The sequence below is a fragment of the Malus sylvestris genome, chromosome 5 (genome assembly GCF_916048215.2).
Source record: "Malus sylvestris chromosome 5, drMalSylv7.2, whole genome shotgun sequence".
In the NCBI taxonomy this organism is placed as follows: domain Eukaryota; kingdom Viridiplantae; phylum Streptophyta; class Magnoliopsida; order Rosales; family Rosaceae; genus Malus; species Malus sylvestris.
Genome location: NC_062264.1, coordinates 36,865,770 through 36,871,769, shown reverse-complemented (window position 1 = coordinate 36,871,769; position 6,000 = coordinate 36,865,770). Strand labels below are relative to the sequence as shown.

Sequence of the window (6,000 nt, the reverse complement as noted above, 5' to 3'; positions counted from 1 at the left end):
TATATGTTCCGGCAGGCTAATTGGTACAATAATGGAGCATGTAATTCCAAATTAATGGGCCTACCTTCGACCTATTTTCTTGTCAACGAGCGATGAATTTAAGCATCCTGCTGTGAGTATTTTACGATTCCAAGGTATTCGTTCCGATTATATATTATTTAAGGTCCTATATGTGGATCAAAATTCACAAGAAAAGATAACACCACCAAACAAAACCATACAGCAAAAAAATCACCATGGCCAAATTTCATGTAGTCTTCATCTCAACTCTGGAATCGGAAACCTTGTCCCACTCGTCGAGTTTGCTCAGCTCCTTGTCAATCATGACCGTCGTTTACACGCCACCATCCTCATCATCACCATGTCCCAAAGGCCCATTGTCAACGCTTACATCTAATCCCGTGTTGCCACGTCAACTAGCATCACCTTCCTCCGCCTGACTCTGGTGGACCCGCCCTCGCCGGACCAGTACGGGTCCACCATGGACTACATATCCCTACTCATACAAAACCACAAACCCCACGTAAAGAATGCAATCACCAAACTCATGTCGTCCCACTCGGCCGAGTCAAACTCATCTAACTCGGACCGGGTTGTAGGGTTTTTTGTTGACATGTTTTGTACTTCCATGATTGAGGTTGCTAACGAGCTTGACATTACTTGTTACCTGTATTTTGCTCCCCCAGCAACTTTTCTGAGCTTTATGCTCCACTTACCATTCTTGGATGCCCAAAACCCCCGCCGAGTTCATTGACTTGGGCACCGAGTTGAGCATACCGGGTTTTGTCAACTCGGTGCCACCACCCGTTTTACCAACAGCCGTGTTGAATAGAAGGGAGATGCATACTCGTGGTATCTATCCCACGCGCGAAGGTACACCGAAACAAAGGGTATTGTTGTGAATAGTTTAGAGAATTGGAGCGGCATGCACTTGACTCGTTGAATACGAGTCAAGTGCCACAGGTTTACCCAATTGGGCCGGTTCTTGATCTTTACGAACCGACTCAAAAGCGGGATTTAAACCAATATGAAAGCGTCATCAGGTGGCTCGATGACCAGCCCTCATCATCGGTCATGTTGTTATGCTTCGGAAGCATGGGGAGTCTTAGTGGACCACAGGTGCGGGAGATAGCATATGGGCTTGAACGTGCCGGGGTCCGATTCATATGGGCATTACGTGAGCCGCCCAAGTCCCAATTGGATCTCCCAAGCGACCACGCGAACGTGGAAGATGTGTTGCCCAATGGGTTCTTGGAGCGGACATGTGAATTGGGCATGGTGTGCGGGTGGATCCCACAAGCGCAGATCTTGGCCCACCAATCGATCGGAGGGTTCACATCGCATTGTGGTTGGAACTCGATTTTCGAGAGCTTGTGGTACGGTGTACCGATTGCCACGTGGCCGATTTACGCGGAGCAACAAATGAATGCCTTTGAGATGGTGAAGGAATTGAGATTGGCAATTGAGATTAGGCTGGATTATAGAGAGGGTAGTGATTTGGTGATGGGAGAGGAGGTGGATATAAGCATAAAGCGGCTGATGAACGGTGGTGATGTGGTGAGAGGTAGGGTGAAAGAGATGAGAGAGAAGAGTAGGATTGCTTTGATGGAAAATGGGTCTTCATACCAAGCACTCGGAGTTTTAATCAGAAACTTAGTGCCCAAAATATGATGCAAATAGCAATTCGTCCTCTTGTATTTTTTTTCGTTTTAAATAAATTTTTAATTACAAGTTGTCAATTTCTCCATTTATTGTTTTTTTTTTAACAAATTACATTATCTACGCTAAAGTCATCTCCAATAGAGAAGATTAAATGTCTAAAAGCCAAAAAATGATATGACTTGTCCAAAAAATCATCTCCAACCGATGACTAGACTATAATTATATATAGCTTATCAGGCCATTATTTAGCCAAGAAGCATCTGACTAAATATAGCCCCCCTCCCCCCCCCCCCTTTAGCCCTTTTTTGGCGCTCAACTCCTTAATTGCAATAATTGATTCAAATTTAACGACTAGATTTGAAAACATTCAACAATAGTTTAATTAGATTAACCAATAAATTTAAAGTATAAACTTTAAAACTAATAAATTATTGAGAGGACTATGTTTAGCCTCTTCGGTTGGAAATTGTATATAAATATGGTCTGATATTGTTCATTTAAAAATATTTTTTTACAGGGCTTTATTTCTAGATGGTGCTATGTTTAGCCATTTCGGTTGGAGATGGCTTAAGGGGGAGGGGTGGGCTAAGTCTCACAATGGGCTAGCAATAATGTAGTTCAAATTTCCCTTTGGCGAGAATTGAACCTATGATTTCTCACTTACAAGTGAAAAAGAATATGACTAGACCATAGTACTAATTAATCTCATATGCAACCAGAACCCAATGGTTTTAGTAATAAGTACGAGGCTGCGAGATTTATTTCTTTGCACAAGGTCGATCAACATAGACAAGGTAAAAGCTTCTCCAAAGGAGATGTCAAATATAATATGTCAAAATTTTATTTGATGGCTGACGTGACAAATTGAATACAAGTGTTAAATTCTCTTATTTTCCAATGGATGTGTCAAATATTTATTTTATTATTTTATTGGGCCTAGAGTTACATTAATTATTAAAAAATAATAAAAAATAATTGTAGTTTTTATTCTATTGGTTGTTAATGAGACCCATGTATTAAAAAAATTCAATTAAATATATTTGACTCATTCTTTGTTTGCTATCAAAAAAGGCAGCTAAAAAGCAATAACTCAAATGACTCACATGTCATATTATATATGGCATATCCATTGGAGAACACATAAATGTCTTTTTAATCCTATTTGGCATATTTGACATCTCATTTGAAGATGGTCTAAGGGGATATCACAAGAAGAGAACTCTCGCCACTTACAAAAGGTTAAGCAAATAATAGGTTGCATCATAAGAGAATGAGAAATTTTTTATTATGATCAGAACACGAGTGGGACACCACGTTTCTATATAAGTGGTGATAAATTTTATTTTTAAGTTATTAATTTTTTAACACACATATCCCACCATTTGTATAGTGACACGTGGTGTACCACCCCGTGTTCCGGTCACACTGAAAATTCTCTCATAAGAGAATAAGCATACTTTTTTTTCTGATTTTTAGTTAAGATCAAGTATATTATCTGTTTTTATCAATTTAATATTTGATACGTGAGTCAATGATCTACACGATATTAAATTAATTAATTTTTTATGAAAGAGCCTACTACAATAACTTGTTATTGAAGCTATCACGCGTCGCCATGTGTTGCACTTAGGCTTGACACACCCAAACAAATCAAATTTTAATTTTAATTAGTTTTTTCCCAAGTTGTTAGGACTTTTTGTTGAAAAACTAAACTAAAAGAAAATTCAACCATAACTTATAAAATTTCTGGTTAGAAGAACCTTGCCATTGTGGTAATTGTTTAACGAAAGAGTTTAGGCCTAAAGGTGAGATTTTCTACTCACCTGTACGGTTTGTTTGATACACATGATTAGATTGGAATGGAGAACTCTCAAGTTCAAAGGTATATTGAAGGTGAAAGTGAATGGTTTTTCATTTGGAAGGAAATAGAAAATGATTAGATATGAAGAAAATCATCATTTCTAATCCTACCATTTCTTGAATGGATAAGTTTTCTTTATGAGCAATCTATCTTCGATTCATCTTTGGTGTTGTCGAAGAATTGAAAATAGGCATACCTCCATGATGTCTTTATGATCAACATGCCGCAAACGTCCCAAATGCCTACGATGAAACCAAGTATCATGCTGACTGAGAACCACAACTTATCATAATTTCCATCTTCATTCTTGTCTTTTGAAACCACAACTTATCATCATTTCCATCTTCATTATTGTCTTTTGCATCCTTAGCTGCGAAAGTGTCATCTCCATGGCACTTAGTTGAGAGGGGAACGCCACATTGCGATGAACTTTCCATATAACGAGACAAAACATTGAACGTTTAAAGCTGATTTCCTGAATAATTTCTTTCGGACAAGTTGTTGTAAAACTGGTTCAAGTGGGACAAAGAGATTTTAAATGACAAGCTTTGAGGAATCTATCCCGATAGGTGGTGTGAGAGACCAACAGTTTTGAGCCAACGAAAGTTTTTGACCTTGGAAAGGGATCTTTCCAGTCAATTGATCATATACAAATTCAAGTGCCAATAGAATCAGGCTACTTATTTCTTCAGGGATTTCACCTTGTAAATACTTTGATGAAAGATCAATGCTCTTTACAAGATCTAGAGTCGTGTTGTACACAAGTTCTTCTCGTTTTGGTGTCAGTGTGGCTTGCTCAAGATAATCAGTAGAGTACGTATTTGAATCACTAACCAACGAAGTCAAATTACTTAAACATAAGGGAATAGTACTTGAAAGGCTGTTGTGACTAAGGTCGAGGATATAAAGGCTCCAAAGATTGTGCAGTTGCCGGGAAATATGTCCACTAAAGTAGTTGGACTGTAATCATAGTATATACAACATAGATTCATTTGATCCTCCTATCCATAAAGGTGTTTTCCCAAATAAATTGTCTTCAAGATCAATACGTTGAACTAGAACAATTTTACGAGGAAGCAGGAATCTCACTACCAAAATTGTTGTTGTTTAGCTTTAATTCTTGTAGTGAACTTAATACCCCAAATGAACTGGAAATATGACTAGAGAGATTGTTGTGACCAACATCTACAAACAACATATAGATCCCCACACTCCATGCATGATAAAATTCTCCAGAAAATTAATTGCTCCTTAGAGGCAAAAATCCCAAGTGTTGCATGTTGCAGATAAAAGGAAGAATAATGTCATTCAAATGATTCTCAGAAAGATACAAATCTATCAAATTGGGCATCATCTGGTCAATATTCCAAGGAAAAGGTCCGAAAAATAAATTGCTTTCAAAATCAAGGGAAGAGACATTACTGGACCACCAAAGTTGAAGTGGTTCCTCCAACTGATTATCACTTAATTCAATAGACTTTAAATTTGGAAATTTCAAATGGGATGGAAAGTTTTCACAAAATTGGTTGTGAGACATGTCAAATGTTTTTAAGGATGACAATTTTCCAATGGATTATGGAATTGAGCCCCACAAATAGTTTTGTGTAAGACTTAAGAACTTTAGCTTGCATAAATTTCCAATGCCCTTGGGATTGTGACCTTTTAGGCCCGTAGAAGATAAATCAAGGTATTTCTGAGATTTGAAGTTTGAAAATTCACTTGGAAAAGGACCATTGAAATTATTCCCGGACAAATCAAGCGTTATGAGGCTGGTAAGATTAAAAACCAACTGAGAAATTGAATACCATTCTGCAACATATCAAGGATCAAAAGTGATGTCAATTTAATCCTCTGTAGTGAGACTGGAAGGCTTTCAATTTGGCAAAAAGATAAATGTAACTCTAATGACGAAGGAAGCATGTTAATATTATATGGCCAACTGATTGCGAAGGTCAACGGAATTGAGATTAATATATTACAGGGAAGAGAGGTGAGAAAGCCAATTCAAGTTTCTAAAAGATAAGTCATAATTCAACCCGAGATCAAGAAAATTTGGACTTGGCAGGTTACTAAGATTGTAATTTACAGGTTTGCAACTTGCAAGACTGCTGCCCAATGAGGTAGTCAAGTTGTTTACTCGTGTTTGCTCCTTAAATCCGTCATGGGCCTTGCGAGCATGCCGGGGATTTGCTCACATACGAGATTGGTGGGGTGCAGGCATGCCACTACTAGATACCGCTAGTAGATGGGATTTGAATAATTGAGGTTGCACCTGAGTTTGACTTCGAACCAAGAGATTGTGCCATTGAGTGGGAGTTACTCAAATTAAGGTTTTTTGTTTGCCTTAAAAATAAGGACTTTACTTATATGGAGAGACAGAACAATATGTGAATGACAAGGTTGCTTGGAAATATAAATGATAGAGGAAAATGACTAATATTGCAGATTGCTTGTAGATTAAATGACTGAAAGAGGGT

At 37.9% G+C, this 6,000-nt stretch overlaps 1 non-coding gene and 1 pseudogene across 1 annotated transcript; both read left to right on the top strand.

Annotated features, from left to right (window-relative positions):
* On the top strand, positions 1-1,749 carry LOC126620943 (UDP-glycosyltransferase 43-like; annotated as a pseudogene).
* A 1,371-nt stretch (positions 1,750-3,120) lies between these two features.
* Positions 3,121-3,308, top strand: LOC126624848 (U2 spliceosomal RNA). Its single transcript, XR_007624240.1, has one exon. It is a non-coding gene; the product is annotated as a U2 spliceosomal RNA (small nuclear RNA).
* Positions 3,309-6,000: the final 2,692 nt, after the last annotated feature.